We start from the raw sequence: 16,606 nt of genomic DNA on the forward strand, positions 1-16,606 counted from the left end.
AATTTCTTCTTCTTCGATCACATTATACTTTACCGGCCTTCCTCTTGGGTCATGTCTAACAACAAATGACCAACTTGGTTTCTGTGGAACACCAAACTAAAACACTTGCTCGCACTGGCTTGGAAGAACATAGGGATCATCTCCGACTGGCTCAAATGACCTTGTATTAATCATAGTAAATCCACTATTATGTTCAATAACAGTCTTATCAGGATCATTTCGATTCAGTCGTAACCTGAACCATTTGACGACAAATAGAACTATTTTGAATGAATTAAAGTCACACTCAAGTATATCATCCAAAATGCCATAGTATCGATTTTCAGATCGTTGAGGATGTATGTCAGTTCTAGATGAAATATTGGTGACTGCAAAGACAGCACTTATCCCGAAATCACACGTTTTCTTCGTTTCATCTGACTTTTTGGTGCGGAATTTATAGCCATGGTAGTACATAGCTTTGTGGTGTTTGACCTGCAATTATTCAAACATGTCAAGAATATTTGCATTGATCTGTGAGTTGATATTAAACTTATGTGTGATGATTACTAATCTTATGCATACCTTTGTATCTCTTAAGCCATATATTAGATCAAGTACCATTTCTGTAACATTGGGATCTCCATTATGGTGAGCTTCTTTAACCAACGATACAACACCATCCCATGTTAATGAGCGACCATTTTCTTGAGAGTTCTCAATCCATATCGTCATCCAATCAAGATTGTTTGCAATATACAAGTGCAGTGCATCCCACTCACGACCAACTATAAGGAAGACAATTACACTAGTTAGAAATAACTTATATATATTGATAATGAATAATAATTATTAAACTATGAAAAAAAAACTTATAATTACCTGTCACCCTCCTTAATCTACCTTTCCCCCTCAGGTACTCCCCTTCGAATTTGTCATTACAGTTGGGATCCTAAATGTGATCTACATGGATATCTACTGCAAACTTTGGAAGATATTCAGTAATGTACACCATGGTCTGGTATATCATATATCCCTCTATCATAGAACCCTTAGGACGTGCTCTTTGTTGAACCAAGCCCTTCATAAATTTCAAGTGCCTCTCAACCATCCACATTGATCTAGCTTGTACAGGTCCACACAATTCAATCTCCTCAACTTGATGTATGAGGTAGTGTTCTTGAGCATTGAAAAAGGTTGGAGGTAAACAATTTTGCATTTCACACATAAGCTGTGGAATTTTTTTCTTCCAATATTTTATGTCTTTTTTGTCAATTTCTTTAGATGATAACCACCTAAAAGAGATTCAACACACAAAACCACATAAACGAGATTTCAAATAAAATTATACAATAGATTTAAGAGACATCTACAAATCTAAGAAAAAACATTTCTAACCTCGTGTATCTTCCAAGATCATATATAACTTGTTTAATATTGTTGTCAAACTGTTGTGGAAGGGATAGAGGTAGGATGAACTGCAATTATTAAAAATGATCATTTCAATATATTATTAAATAATGCAATAGGTAGTACATTCAATCTTACAAATATACTGTAAATGGAGAACATGACTTACCTTGAGGAAGGTATGCCAATCATGTGTTTTCAACCCAGGCCCAAAATCACCTTTCTTTGATAGAAGAGTGCTTATATTTTCAGCAAACCCTGTTGGAAATTTTTTTTTTTTTATGACTTCTTTTAATGCATCACTCTGTTGCTCCGTTAATAACCAAGGAAGGGTGCTTGTATTTATGCAGTCTCCATTGCTATTTGATTCAATGGAAGCTTTTAGTGCATGATTGGATTCATGAATGTCGGTACAAATTTTGGCAATTTTTTCTCTATCAGGCCTTCCATCCAACATTTTCCATAGTGTCTCTGTTACATTCTTTCCAATATGCATAGTATCAAACAAATGCGCAATTGGGAGATCCTTGTAGTACGGTAACCTACTAAATTGAGTAGGATAACTTTTCATTCCTCTAGGAAGTTGGTCATTGATGCCTTGACGACCTTCACAAGCATCAATTACAACATTAGTAACTATAAGACAATATCAAAATACAAATTTTAAACTTCGGATGACAAATTGGATATTACCTCGACAATTTAGTCGATCATATTCCAACTTCCATAAATGAGGTGTCATTCTTCGTGGCCTTGATGATGTCTCTTCTTTCCCATTGAAAAGATGTTTTTCGGCAATTCGATACCTATGATTACTATGGAGCAAGTGTCTAAATTCATCAAACACTTGCTTTCTTAAAGTTCTCGAATGATGAGATTTCATCTTCGGACCACAAACTGGACATGCGAATTTTCCCTTTATTTGAAGACCTACAAGATCATGTAGAAGTGGATCATGTACAATTATCATGCACAACTTAAACATTTGATAGTAATTTGTAAGCATTATAATAGACCAAAAATATGTGATATTAACAATATAACATACCACAAAAATGAGTTAACCCAAGGGCATCATGTATTGTCCATACAAGCATTGCATGGAATTGAAATTGTCGATGTCCTATCGGTCTAGAGATGTCATACATAGTGATGCCATTCCATAACTTCAACAACTCGTCAATCAGGGGCTCAATATACACGTTCATATCTTTCACTTGGTATTTACCTAGCAATTGAATGAACATAAACATTACATTATTATTATGACCATTTTCATGCGCTATTTATAAATTAATTTAGATAACTATAAAATGATAAAAATACCTGGCACAATCATTGACAACATTATATGCTCCCTCTTTATGGACATCCAAGGAGGAATGTTATTATTAATAACAAAAATAGGCCACACTGAGTAAACAGATCTCATATCTCCATATGGATTGACATCGTCCGCTGCCAATGAAAGCTTCAAATTACGAGGTTCTTCTTTAAAGTGTGACCATGTTTCTTCTATCTCTTTAAATGCAAAACCATTGGCAGGCATTCGCATAATGTTATCCTGACTTCTATTGCGTGCATGGTAATCCATAAATTGTGCCAAGGTAGCGCACCTAAATAACCGTTGAAGACGTGAAATAATGGGAATGTACCGAAGAACCTTTTGAGGAACTTTTTTTGTTATTTGATCTGACCGATATCTACTACTATGACAATCAGGGCATTCTGCTACAAATTCATATTGATTATGATATAGAATGTGATCATTAGGACATGCATGTATTGTTTGATACTTCATTCCAATCTGATCCATAATGTTAGATAATTCTCGGTACGAACGAGGCAAAATGTTTGATGGTGGTAACAAAAACTCACTAATCAACCTACAACAACAAATATGCATTGTTAATATAATGAATAGTAATTGTATGCTAACATTGAAAATGACAAAAATGAAATACCTTAGCATACGTGACATTGCTACATTAGATATACCATTCATAACCTTTAAGTTCACCAACAACACTATAGCTAAGAGTAGAGTTGTTTGGGAGCCTTCGTTTAAGGGCTCGTGTGCCTTCTCAAGCAAAGGTATATCAAGACCATCATAATCATCATTATCAGATTCACTAGTACCATCATTGTGAGCCTCTTCATCAGCTGCCCCAATACCATCTTCTTCAATCATGTCCTCTAGCACATTATCATCTTCTTCCATGAGAGTGTTATCCTCAGCTTGGATATTCACACCTCCATCTTCCTCTAGTAGGAAATCCACATTCAGCAATGGATGAAAATTGTGGCCCCCTTCAACATGACCATGTTGCCTACAATGACTCTGGGCTGTTGTGATTAGAATTCTTTGAGTCTTTAAGCCTTTACACTTCTTGCAAGGATAATAACATTTATTAGGTTTTCTTCGAAACTGAGCCTACAATGCAGCCATTGTCTCATTTTGTTCAGCGTTCATATTTTCAGGCGTGGTCTTTCTTCATAGGAAAATATATCTACAAATAAATTGGACATCATGTGATTAATGTTTATATCTGCACATATGGTTTTTCTTGATTAATGTTTTCAAATGTAACTAAAATGATCCTATAATTTCTAGAAGGCGTAGATGTTTGCAAAATGTGCAGTACCACCCTTCTACCAAAAAAACACACCTAGTATAGAATAATGGATAAGATCAAGACAACAATAATACTGGTCCTTCTATTGATACGCCTTTTGAAGGTTGAATAAAGTCATAATTTTGATAACCCACTCTGTTTTATCTACTATACTTTCTGCTTTCAGCACAATTGCACTATGTGCTGGAATAGAAAGCCATGAAACAAAGATCAACAACCATTTGAGCATAGAAGGTGCCAATTTAATATACAAATATGTGCACTTGTAGTTTGAAACTTGAACCCCAAAAAGACACACACCTTTTAGTACTATTCTGTATGAAACCTTGTTGTTGATTTTGAATGTAAGACTTATAGCTACAACATTAGAACCATTTTCCTTTTTTTAGTTTTTAGAACTTGATTTAGCTAGAGCTGGAGAATCAGAAGTACCATCATTAATTGATTTATTCAAAGACATTAATTCATTAAAAAGTTTTGTGGTGCTTGCTAGATAATGAAGAAAACCAAATACTCCATATAAAATTACACAATGGATAAACAGCTAGAAACAGTCAATCTCATTTTTTCGTTACTTGATTTAGAAGTTTAAAGGTTCCAATTACAAAACAATTTTTGTATCCCTCAGGGAACTTTTGAAAAAGACCAAAAGCCTTTACAATCACAAGAGATCAACTTATAGTATACTTAAATTTTAGTAAAGATCTGCATTGTAAAGTTTCCTGGAAGTGACTGGTGCACATTACAATTACTATGCCACTTAGGCACCACGATATTGCCACATAGGCACTACGATAAACTTAACCATTTCTATTACTATGACACTAGCGTAAGAGTCCTACACCTTATCAATCAAATCCTACAACTCTTGTCATCTTGGTGTGACCCTTGACTAGAGGTGTATCCAACATCTTAGGATTGTCCTACAGTTGAACTAGTGTACCTAGGCAAAGGATTTCAGAACTATGAAGTTAACCTCTCATCCTATCCCACTTGAACTTAGGTCATGTTAGATCATGGGGTTACTAAGGAATAAGATTCCCTCCTTTGGTATTCGAATCCTAGAGATACATGAATTTAACTTCTAATTACAACTGTTGAAGAACATCATCTCATAATTTATAATGATTCTTGTCCATGGATTAGTTTGGTAAGTGTAATTGTAATTTAAAACTTGGCTCCAATGGATCAAATGTCACTATACTTGGAATTGCCCCACATCTTGTCCATTTGTAAGTTTGATCTGATAATTTAGAATTCATCAAATAGTTGAAAGTGTTATAAATTTCTAAATAGAAGAAATATCTTCTACCATCATGCTACATGCTAGAAGGGAGAGAGAACATACAAAATTTAGTTGTGTTACTGGTAGAGTCCTTTGACTGTTAAAGTATCACTTTCATATGCTTTGACTTTTGAGACACAAAAATTCAAACCTCATTGTTAAGATAGTTTCATATTATAGCAGATGATTTTTTTTCCATTTACATATTTTATTTTCACATTAAATTTAGTCTCTTTGGTTTTATCCATCCTATTGTCAACTGATGCAATGGTTTCTTCTTCTAGAGTATTTAGTCAGTTTTCTTATTTAAAAACTATGGTGATTAGCACTACCATATTTTATTAACAAAAAGGATATACAACATACTAGTAAATGATGTCATTACAATTTTCTCAAGGTTTATTATTTCTAGGTTGTGTATGTTACTATCTAGGCTCAAAAGTTTAGTCTTTTTGAAGATTATCTTATAGGAAGAATTATTAATGTTTATATTTCAAGAAGAATGTAAAGTAAAAATGTAGACATGAATACCTTCTTGGGCATGCTATAACTATAGAAGATTCAAGATCACATATGGAAAGTTTTAAGTAGAATAAAGAATTGATAGTCTCTAGGGAGCTATAGCTAAGAGGTTAGGAATTTTGTACATTCTAACTATATATGTTAAGGAATCTTAATGGAAAGATCAAATTAAAGTAAGATTTTAGAGAGATTGGCTACAATTAACATGCCAAAACCTTTGAGAGTTATATGAAGCATAGGTGACTTGTAGATGGAAATGTATGCTAGAAAACTTGGTGCAGTTCTTTATTACTTGAGAGGGGATCTCAGTGATAGCAATCAGTCACTACCTGTGCAGTATTCTACATTAATGCAAACCTGCACCGAACACCAGCAAAAGGAAGGAAACAGAGCTGAATTTGTGTAGTCTACTCACAACACCCACCTGTAGACACTTGGACCATTCTTGGCTCAATTTGTAAATCTCATTAAGAATGGTTCCAATTTTTTCCATCGCTAGATAACAAAGAGGGATGTCAAAGTCATTGCCAATTTTTTCACCATTCTTTATGCTAAAACAAAGATTTAGAAATGCCTGTAATAAAATCTATCGGATCGCACGTTTAAAATTCAAAATAATATACATCCACTATTCATGTCACGTCATCCCCAAAATAAATGAGGATGCATAAAATAAATGCAACAATACTAACAAAAAGAGGATGAGGATAAATTAAACGTAGAAAAATGCTTCTAAATTGTCTAAAAGGCTCACTTAGATATAAACAGCTGGGAAAGACTTCTTTTGAAGGCATGGAAGACTGGATAATCATAAGATAACCATAGTAAATTCTGGCCTAAGATATAAGATAGTTCTGATATGCATAAAGGGAGCATAGGAATTAAGGAAGGATTGATGGAAGAAGGGAGGGGAAGATAGTAAGGAAGTACCTTCATTTGGTCAACAATGATGAAGAGCTTGACCTTATTTGAAGGGTGGTAATTGTGAAAGGTTGTGACCAATGCAAGGGGCACATGTGGTGAACAAAAGTGACTCTTACATTGTAAGATATAAAGAAGAGGTTTTGTTTGAGGAGGGCATCCAAGGGAGATAAAGTTGGGGAATAACATATTATTTTAAAGTGGTGATTCAATTTTTATGACAGGTGTTGAACCTTCCACGAATAATATATAAAAGAAGATTTCTTTTTATGATCATTTACCATTCATCACTTCCAAATACATTAAATCAACACACAATCATCACTCCTAAATTTATGAATTACAACATTCATTTAGTCATCATTCACTAACTATCAAATTGTCAAATCAAAGGAAATCATTCTATCATTCATCAAACATCAGTTGGGAATAAAATAGACTTGCAATCAATTCTTCAATTAATTCAATCTATGTGCCTGCTTTATGTAGCTTATCTTGCAAAGCCCGTTCATAAAAAGAGTGTAAGCAATAACATCAGGTGGAATTTCTTTCTTGTCCATTTCTACCCATAGTTTAAAAGCTTGTTCTACATTACCATTCTTGAGATGTTCATCAATCAATACACTGTGTACAGTTTTGTCATGAATCAAACCTTCTCCAAACATTTCCCTCAAAAGCAAATGTATATTACCTTCCTTGCATAACCCAATTGTAAGAGTAGTATAAGTAATCACATGAGGCAAAATACCACTCTTTACCATATTATCAAATAGTTTGAATGCAACACTTGTGCAGGCAACCTTGCAGTGTCCAGCAATAGTTTTTTGGAGCCAAACCATTTAGAATTAGTTGGTTTAAGAGTCTGACTACTTCTTCTAGCCTACCAGCTCTACAATGACCTGAAATGAGCTGTAAGTGCACATATTAGGAGGTATGTTCCTTTCAAGTATGTAATGTAATATTTGATTGCTTATCTTTTCTCTTCCAAACTTGAAATAACAAGCAATGAGAGTGTTGATCCCTAGAGCAACCTAGCTAATGTTGACAGAGAAATGTGCTTGGACATTGCAGGAGTGGATTGAACTTCAAGAAATTAATTTGGATTGTGTTAAGTATTTAAGGAAGATGAGAATTCTATGATAGTTGAGCAGCTATATGTGCTGATGAAGATTTCTCTATTTTTTATCAGAGTGTTGAGCATTAGCATTGATGTAGCCCTACTCTCTTGATAGAGAAATCAATTAACCAAGATAAAAAGGAGAGTGGTGTTAGGATTTCCTTATTTTCTTGCCTAAATGTTTGTCTTAGGCTTCCTTTGGCCCTTACAGCTAAGAAATTTTGTGCTAGCAAATCAACTTCTGAGCATCATACCTGTCAGGACGATATGCTATATTGCAGCTTGTGTAATGTGGAGGTATGTTTTAGATATGTAAAACTTTTCTAAATTGAATTTTCTTATCAGAATCTGTAATTAGTGTGGATATTAAATTATTATCACCTAACATACCAATACTAATCTTCTTTAGTTTCAATATATTTTGGTTAAATAATCTGTCGTTGCCTATGCAAGTGAAGGAGAAATGGATCCCAACTCCATCTATTTACAATCAAGTCATATTTTCTAGCTAAAAAATCCTTGTAGAACATTTTTGATGGATGAAAACACTTTTGATCAACAAGGTTTAATAATAAAGCATATGACAAGACTGCATATTAATTTAGTGTGAGCATATATATACACAACCATATCACTAAAGAATCCCACTATCTATGCCCTGAATGACATGATGCAAATCCTTTCACTATATGTCGAATATAAAAAATATATCAAGAGACTACACTCTATGCTTTAGATCTAAAGAATTTTGTTGCCTACTTCAAAATTATAGTGGTCGATTACTTGGAAATAATGGTACAATTGAACAACCACCACTAGAAATTATGTTTGAAATAACACAACTTAGAAGGAAAATACCATCAAATCGCCTTTTGTTCAAAATACCATCAAGTTAAACCCTTTTTTCATGTACTCTTAGCCACAAATCACAATGGTAGGCCCATACCGGCCTAAAGAAACAATAGGCCGCTAGAGTAGTTGTTTATCTTCCACCAGCCCAGGAAGTTGTTTACCTTGAATCCGCGACGGAATAGCAGAGACAGTTGATCGGGTGTACCGGGAATAGGTGTGCACGAGTCTTCTGGGCGCAATACAATAAGATTAGGGCAAAAAACATAACGTATTTCAAGTTTTCATTAAAGATGAACCAGGAAGTTGTTTACCTTGAATCCGCGGTGAAATAGCAGAGACAGTTGATCGGGTGGACCGGGAAGTGGTGTGCACGAGTCTTCTGGGCGCAATACAATAAGATTAGGCTGGCAAACATAACGTATTTCAAGTTTTCATTAAAGATGAACCTGTGTTGGTTGAAATTTTGACCAACACTTGTGTTGGTCAAAATTTTGACCAACACGAGTTCATCTTTAACCAAAACTCATCACAATTCGACCAAATTGACCTCAAATTTTCAAATGGTCGAAAGTTTTGGTCGAAAATTTGAGTCAAATGTACTAGTGGATCTGCTCTTCTTCCTATTTTTCTCACAGTCTTGAGTACCATCTTCTGATCCACAGACCCAACCACTATTATCTTGTGCATGCTCATCTCTATGTCCACAGTTTGCACACCTGCAGAGTTTTATGACAGAATTATCAGGTAAAGTTTGAATGATTTAACATATCTTATTTAATACCCTCCTTCCTTAGTTTCTCCATATTGATATTTTCTTTGGCAACAGTTCAAACAACAACAATTTTCATTCCACACATTGTAGCACTTGCAGGATTCATTCCATGAGCTGAGACAGTAATGATAGAAGTTTTGATGCCCATCTCCCCTTGCTTAACGATAAGCATATAACCTTTACAATATAAAGGAATGGAGCATCCTCAACATTAATAGTGCCCAATTTCTTTAATACACTAATAAATTCTCACGCCAAACCATGTACACGTTCTACATTTTTTTTCAATCCTTCTAGACCATGATAGATTGCATACATAGAAGATATATTGTAATTAATGCCTATATCATGTAGATATTTCTAGTGGCATTATCTTGCCTGATGTGTTGCTCCCTTGTCTATATTTCCATCCTTAGCACAGGATTCCTATGGGAACCCACATTAACTCCAATAATCCTCCCAAACATCATTCATTTTTACTCTTAAGATGTAACCAAGCAATATAAATGAGGGGCCCCCATAGTCCAGGGGGACACCAAATCTTTGAGAAGACCCAAAGATGATATCCACCCCAAATTGTTTTGTGCTGGTCTCATTTTTAGCTTGTCGTATGTTTCCCCAGTAAGACTCTATGTTGCCTCCCATTATGACTCTAGTGCCCATTGGATAATGCATTGGTTTTTGGGAGATCTTGGGTTCATTTTTTACTTCCTTTGCAGTCATTGACCCCAGTTAGAATCAGTTGTGCAATTGTTTCACCATACTAAGTATTGGTTCTATCTTATATCTCCTCTTAAACTATTGTAAAAGACTTAGCAGAACAGTAGTTGAAGTCATCATATAGTGATCCATTATGTACAATGTGAGTCATATGGGTACAAAGTGGAGAGTGTCACCACTCTATACATTTATGGGTGTCTCATACACTATGAAGTGGCAAGCATGTGCAGGTTGAGGTGAGTCCTACGAGGCATTGTTGTATACTATGAAGGAGTCATACAAGAAATATCACCCACCAGTACATCACATATTGCATTGGACTACCAGGTTCAATTATTCTTATGTGCACAATAGATCAAGCAATTTTAAAAAGAAAAAGACCCTTCACCCTTTTTTCTAGTAAAAAACTAGCATAATTGTTCATGATTTTCTTGATATTGGATTTGTCTAAAAATGAAAAATACTTCTTGGGCTTTGAGGTCAGGCTGAAGTTTTATGTAGTTTCAAACAAACAAAAGTCTCTCAAAAGAAGAAATCCCAGTTCGTGGCCAAGGAAGAAATTAGAGGATGGAACCTGGTTTCATGCGCATGGATTTTATTCGTAGCCATGGACTCGCAGATCTACAACAGAGTAAGTTCTCCCTAACTATGCTTTCTTAATCATCATTGAGATTTTGAGTAGAAGATTTTGACAAGGAAAAAGTGGATCCAAGGTACAGAACTGTATATTCATTTTGTATTAAGAAGCTTCAGATAATGAGTAACCTTCAGTTCCTTAACTGTGGGAGAATGCATGCAAAATGGGGAGCCAAAATGCTTCAAATTAATATGATATGCTTCAAACAAACTTTGAAAAATATAATGTTACATTCTTCCTTACTGAAATTTAAAGGCATCTATCGGTTCATTGGAAGAAACAGAAGTTTCAAGCTTAAAAAATGACAAACTAGGGCACGCCCACGGCTTCCACTGTTATAGCAAGTCATTCTTCTTAAATACTCCACCAATCGATCTTAGCTCAGAAAGAAAATGGATGAATGAAGACAAGAGAAACTTACAAAGAGGACCAATCAATCTTAGCGTTTCACAGTGAGGACCGATCTTTGGCGTTCAAAGGGCGAAAACCATTTTTGCAAGAAGCTCCTGCGCGTGGGAAATTTCATGACAATGAAATGCGAAAGCCCTTTTTGAGTTTTGCATTATAAGCCCGTGTTGGTCGAAATTTCAACCAACACGGGAATGGATTTAAGAAAAAAGATGTTTTCCTTTCAGATTTTGACTAATGTAAAACATTTTAATGGATGGTCGAAAAATAGGGTCAAATGTACATGTGCAAGAACATGACTGTCATCATCCTTGAATAGTCATTTACAAAGAGCATTATGTATTTGTCACCTTTGTAGCTTTGTACTTTAATAGGACCACACAAATCAGTATGAACTAGATCTAATACTTCATTAGAAGTATAAGTCTTGCTTTTGAAAGTTGACTTGGTCATCTTCCCTAGTTGGCATTGTTTGCACATGCTATTATCAGGTTTCTTCAACTTTGGTAGACCTCTAACTTTCTTCATCTTGCTAGTGCTTATCAGATTGTCAAAATTTACATGACATAGCCTCTTGTGCCATAACCATACATCATCAATTTGAACAATGATATAAGAGGCACATTCCATGTCTAAGTAAAACAAATTACTCCTAGTCTAGTCACCTTTTCCTATTAGACTTCCTTGAGAATCATAGATCTTAGCAATTCCATTTCCAAATTCAACCTTGTATCCTATATTGCCTAACTGTGAGATACTTAGCAAGTTATAATTTAGGCCTTCAACATAGTATACATTATCACATGATATCCTTTCAGTAAGCTTGATACTACCTTTCCCTTTGATCTGACATGGTGCATTGTTACCAAATCTAACATTATTTCCTTCATATTGAGTAAAGGTAATGAAATTACTTTTGTCTCCAGTCATCTAATGAGAGCATCCGCTGTCTATGATCCAGTTATCATTCTTGTTCATGCAAGTTACTAGGGAAGTTGTTTTATCTTCATCTCATTCATCTTTCATAGCCACATAGACTATTTCATCATCATTCTTGTCAGAGTCTTCTTCAACAATGTAGCATCCTTTTCCTTTACCTCTGTAGTCCTTGTTGTCCTCTTTCTTGTTCTTGAAGTTGCCTCCATCCTTGTAATTATTCTTTTGTGTGCATTTGGCTGCAATGTGACCAACTTCATTACAATTAAAACAAATGATTGGTAGCTTACCTTTGAATTTTCCTCTTCCTTTGTGAAATCTTCTTGCTAGTAATGCTCCAATTGGTCTACATCATCTTCATCAGTGTTGCTCTCACTAGATACATACTTTCCTTTTCCACTCTTTTTCTTTGTTTGAACCTCCTCATTGTCTTTTATTGTCATGTTGGCTTTGAATGTAGATTCAAAGTTTTCTGGATTGTAGTTGTCAAAGTTGGATAGCTCAAAGGCAATGAGTCTTCCAATTATTCCTTCAAATGACAACGTGTTTCCTGGTACACACCTTAGCTCTTGGATGGCTAATACTCTTATAGCATAGATAGGAAGAAAAGTTCTTAGGTATTTGCTACATACTATTTCTTCTGCTAATTGTCCTCCTAGGCTTCTTATGGATCTTACTACTTCTTTCATCCTTGCACCGTAATGAGCAGCATTCACTCCTTCCCATTTCATGTCATCTAACTTTCCTCTTAGGCTCTCTCTTTTGGGTCTCTTGAGATTATCATCTCCTCCATAGATTCTTGACAATGTTTCCCACATCTGATGTGCAGTATCACATCCTTTGATGTCATCATACTCGGCATAGCTTAGTGCTGAAGCAATATCTAACATTGTTTGATTGTGCTCCTTCTTGCTCATGTCATCTATAGTGAGAGGTCTTCCGGGGTATACATGATCAACTATGATTGAGGTCTATGCATAGTCACCTATTGATCTGAGGTGTAGCTTCATCAGACTTTGCTATGCAACAAAGTTGTCTTTGTTTAGCTTGGGAACTTCTCTCTTGGACATCTTGATCTTCCTGCTACTAGTACCTTGAAACAAATCAACAGTCTACTCTGATACCAATTGTTAGAATTTTTTAGAATAAGTGAGAGGGAGGGGGGGGGGGGGGGGGGGGGGGGTGAATCAGTTATCCAAGGTCCAATGATGTCTAATTGAAACTTTCTGTCAAATCCTTAATGGCACATAACTTAAATTATCATGCACGCAATTAGAGATTGAACATCCATAAAAGATAACATGCATCACACCATAACACTAAGGATTTTGATGACCCAAAAACCCTCCAAGAATAAGAAGGTAAAACTAGGGTGGGGATGATACCCACAAATTAATTGCTTAATTGATTTCAACCACTTCTAATGGTATACCCTATTAAAGGCTACAAAAAATTGCTAAATGTGACCCTGTTAAAGGATTTCTACACCCTATTAGAAGTGTGCCTTGTTAGAGGACTTAAGAACATTCAACTTGGAATGCCACCTTGTTAAAGGATTTACATAGAGCTATTAGGCTCACCAAAGTCCATGGGATTTATAGTCACCTTATCAAAAGAATATTTCATCCCTCTCTAAGGAACTCCTATCCTCCGCCTAAGGATCTATTTATCCTTCTCCTAAGGATCTCTTTATCCTTCACCTGGGGATCTTCTATCCTTTTCTTGAGGCTTATCCACCTATCTGTTAAACTAACCTAGCAATGTAGGATTTCAATATCTAATACAATGATAAGAAAGTATTAGAAGGGTTTTGACCTGATACAGATTGCAACCCTAACTGTGCCGATTTTAGATCACTCTTTAGTTCTTTTCTTTTCTTAGCTTTCCTCCCTTGTAGTATTGATAACTTGTTCACCCTTCAAGATCTGTCTCCTTGAGTTCTTCCACTAATTATGCCAATGTACTCTATGGTCACTTGATCAACTCAGAGTCTTGATGCTTTGTTCTTACTCCTCTTGGCTTCTTTGCATGACCATACTTTATGACTAACTCCCTCTTATGCATGCACATGATCTCTAACCTATAACTCCTTATATAGAAGTTCTATTCTTTGTTTCCCACTCAAATCTTAATCTAATCTTGAGAAAATGGTATTGTTTTCCCTCCAAATTGCTTCTTCTAGAAATTTCATGATGAATCCATTTGCATTCGCCTTGAAATGATTTGCATGATTTATATGAAATTTTGTGACATCTACTCATCATCCTTATCATCCAACTAATTCAAAAAATTTGATGTAACAGACTTATCGTTAGTGATCTAGCGAATCTTTGACTTAACAAATAATGTAGCAACTCGACATCATTGATTTATTGATGCTCAGCTCCTTCTGTGTTACTTGGCTTCTACTGTTATTTCACTAGCACTCAGCACCTATAGCAATTTTTTTTTTGCTCAGCACTTGAAGACTTACTCGACATCCATTATGTTTTTCTACTACTCAGTGTATATGAGCAATGTTAGTATGATAATAGAAACCAAATTTAAATAAAGCTTCTACAAACTAAACAAAATTCATAAACTTCAAGATAGACTAAGATAAGCTCTCAATTGAGAATATGAGCCAGGACTCTCTCAATAAGAAGCTCTCTTGTTGAGTGGCTTTGTCTAAATAGATAGGATGTATGCTCCATCTTATGTTTCAAAAATGGCTTCAAATAGAGTTGGAATTGGGGTGTGAGTGTATGGTTTGGATGTAAAATGGCTTCTTAAAATGGCATTATGACTTTACTTCATGGATTGTGTTATTTTGCAAAGGGGAAGGATCCAATTTATAGGCAAGAGGCTTGAGGGATTTAGGGCTAAGATGCTAGGATGGGAAAAAGCTCATGGAGGGCTCAGATTGCATGTGAAGAGAACACATGGATTGTGCTTCCTTACAGCCAATCAGGGAGTGACACATATCACAGGGTGAGAGGATGGAGGAAAGGGGAAGGATGAGTCAACAAAGGAGGCTCAATGGGATAAAATCTTCATAAAGACCTTCATAATGGCTTGTAAGAGCAATAAAAGGGCTTGGAAGAGTCATTTATGGCCTAGTGGACTTCATAAAGTTTTATGATTGAGATATTTTGAGAGAGATGAGAGCAATTTCGACTTGGGCTTGATTAGGAGGGTTTTAAGCTTGCTTAGGCTTCTGCAAATGATTAGATGATGGATTAGGATGGTTTAGGATTAGCTTAGGGATAGGCAAGTGGATGACATTTAATGAGGGTGGGTGAAGGAGGAGATATTTGTTAACTTTGGCTTGGGTTAGTAAGTTTTAACCCATGTTTAGGGAATGTGACAAGGTTAGGAGGGGATTAGGATTAGGTTTAAAGACATCTTCTAGAAGAGTCTAGACTTTGGATGAGGATAAAGACTTTCTAGAATAGTCTAAAACTTCCTAGGATGAGGATGAAGACTTTCTAGAAGAGTCTAGAACTTCTTTGGATGAGGATAAATTAGATTTTTAGGAAATAAATAAAGTTTTATTTATTTCAAGGGTTTGGGTTGAGGAGATATTTATTAAAACTTTTTTAACAAACATGAGAATTAATATTTTATCTTAATTAAATATTTTGAGTTGGGATTAGGGGTAGGAAATGATGGGATTAGCCTTTAATCAAAATTAAAGAAGGATTAGAAGATTTTGGAAGAGGTTAGTGGTCTTAAGGAAATTGGCCAAGTTTTAGGCAAAAAATAATTTTTTTATTTATTTTGGGTTTTTTGGTCAATTTATTAATTAAATAATTAATAAATAAGGAAATAATGTTTAAATAAGATTTAAACATTTTTGGGAGGGATTCCTTAATTAAATATTTTTAATTAAGATAAAGGGATTTAATGGCATAAAAATAAATAAATAAATAAATTAATTAATAAACGGTGATCTCATCAGGAATTTTTCAAAAAATAAAAATACTTTATTTTCTAAAGGTTTTTAGGTGTCTAAATTTTGCCCCTCTTTGATGTGATGCTGCAAGTGGCATGGCATCAAAGATAAGAAAATAAGATGCCCAAGGCTAGAGCAGAAGAGGAGAGAATGGACTGCAAGATGCCCCCTCAAGAAGGTGGTAGGGAGAGAAAGCGAGGCTCAACAACTTCTTGAAAAGTACAAGAATCTGAGATGAGCAAGAAGACTCAGATTGGCTTAAGAGAAGAGGTTTATTTAGCTCAAACTCTCACTATGGGAGAATGATACAGGGAGAATTAGAGGCACAAGAGGAAGCAATCTTAAGATCTCAAGGATTGCAGAGGATGAAGGAGCAGAGCGCTATAAAAAGGAATCCAGGATAGGGAGATGGATGATGGGATTAAAAAGCTGATGCAATAGGATTTCAAAGAGTCAGATTAGCGGAAGATGGGTTTC

This window comes from Cupressus sempervirens, chromosome 5, assembly GCF_028749045.1.
Source record: "Cupressus sempervirens isolate cs-2001-9-10 chromosome 5, ASM2874904v1, whole genome shotgun sequence".
In the NCBI taxonomy this organism is placed as follows: Eukaryota; Viridiplantae; Streptophyta; class Pinopsida; order Cupressales; family Cupressaceae; genus Cupressus; species Cupressus sempervirens.